Source organism: Arachis ipaensis, chromosome B1, assembly GCF_059453495.1.
Source record: "Arachis ipaensis isolate K30076 ecotype BB chromosome B1, ASM5945349v1, whole genome shotgun sequence".
NCBI lineage: Eukaryota > Viridiplantae > Streptophyta > Magnoliopsida > Fabales > Fabaceae > Arachis > Arachis ipaensis.
In genome coordinates this window covers 124,740,610-124,742,524 of record NC_142436.1, presented here as the reverse complement: position 1 = coordinate 124,742,524, position 1,915 = coordinate 124,740,610, and positions in this window count along the sequence as shown.

Here is a 1,915-nt window from a genome sequence, read left to right as displayed (position 1 = left end):
GGATGACTGTGACGAGCTTCAAACTCGCGATTGTGGGGCGTGTGACAGACGCAAAAGGATCAATGGATCCTATTCCGACATGATCGAGAACCGACAGCTGATTAGCCGATGTTGTGACAGAGCATCAGGACCATTTTCACTGAGAGGACGGGATGTAGCCATTGACAACGGTGATGCCCAACATAAAGCTTGCCATGGAAAGGAGTATGAATGATTGGAATAAGGCAATAGGAAAGCAGAAGTTCAAGGGGAACAAAGCATCTTCATACACTTATCTGAAATCCACCAATGAATTACATAAGTATCTCTATCTTTATTTTATGTTTATTTTCATCACCTTAAGCTCCATAACCATTTGAATCCGCCTGACTGAGATTTACAAGATGACCATAGCTTGCTTCAAGCCGACAATCTCCGTGGGATCGACCCTTACTCACGTAAGATTTATTACTTGGACGACCCAGTACACTTGCTGGTTAGTTGTGCGGAATTGTGACAAAGTGTGATTCACGTTTAAGAGCTCCAAGTCCTTTGGCGCCATTGTTGATGATCATAATTTCGTGCACCAGTATTTCTATCTTATTTTATATTTTAATTATGTTTTAAATATCAAAATCCCATAACCATTTGAATCTGCCTGACTGAGATTTACAAGATGACCATAGCTTGCTTCAAGCCGACAATCTCCGTGGGATCGACCCTTACTCACGTAAGGTTTATTACTTGGACGACCCAGTGCACTTGCTGGTTAGTTGTTCGGAGTTGTGAAAAATAATTGAGATTATGAATGTGCGTACCAAGTTTTTGGTGCCGTTGCTGGGGAATGAACAATCACGATTTCGTGCACCAAGTTTTTGGCGCCGTTGCCGGGGATTGTTCGAGTTTGGGCAACGGACGGTTCATCTTGTTGCTCAGATTAGGTAATTTTATTTTTATTTTTAAGTTTTTATTTTTTAAAGCTTTTATTTTCAAAAAAAAATTTCAAAAAAAAAGAGAGAAATTTTATTTTGTTCTTCAGAATTTTTTAAGAATGAATTCTAGAGTTTCATGATGATTTGTTGAAGTCTGGCTGGCTGTGAAGCCATGTCTAATTCTTTTGGACCGAGGTTTCAACTTATCATCACAAGAGCCCTTCGACTCCCATCTGATCAGCTGTTGTATGCCTGATTTGTATGCTGAAGCTTGGCTGGCCATTGGCCATGTCTAGTGTTTTGGACCGGAGCTTTCACTGAAAGCTTGGCTGGCTAGTAAGCCATGTCTAATTCCTGGACCGGAGCTTTAAACTAACATTGCATGATTCCTGGAATTATTATTAAAAATTTTGGAATCCTTATTTTCTTTTTCAAAATTAATTTTCAAAAAATCAAAAAAATTTTTTTTAATAAAATCATAAAACCAAAAATAATTGTGTTTCTTGTTTGAGTCTAGAGTCAAATTGTAAGTTTGGTGTCAATTGCATCTTTTTAACTTTTCTTTAAATTTTCAAAAACTCATGCATGATGTTCTTTATAATCTTCAAGTTGTTCTTGATGATTTTCCTTATTTGATTTTTGCATTTTCTTGTTTTGTGTCTTTTCTTGTTTTTCATATGCATTTTTAATTTGTTAGTGTCTAAACATTGAAAATTTCTAAGTTTGGTGTGTTTCATGTTTCTCTTTTCTTAAAAATTTTCAAAAATAAAGTTCTTGGTGTTCATCTTGACATTCAAAGTGTTCTTGGTGTTCATCTTGACATTCAAAGTGTTCTTGCATGCATCGTGTGTTTTGATTCATAATTTTCATGTTTGGAGTCTTTTTGTTGTTTTTCTCTTTCTTCATTAAAATTTCAAAAATTAAAAAAATATCTTTCCCTTATTTCACTCATAATTTTCGAAAATTTGGTTTGATTTAGTCAAAAGTTTTAAAAATCTAGTTGT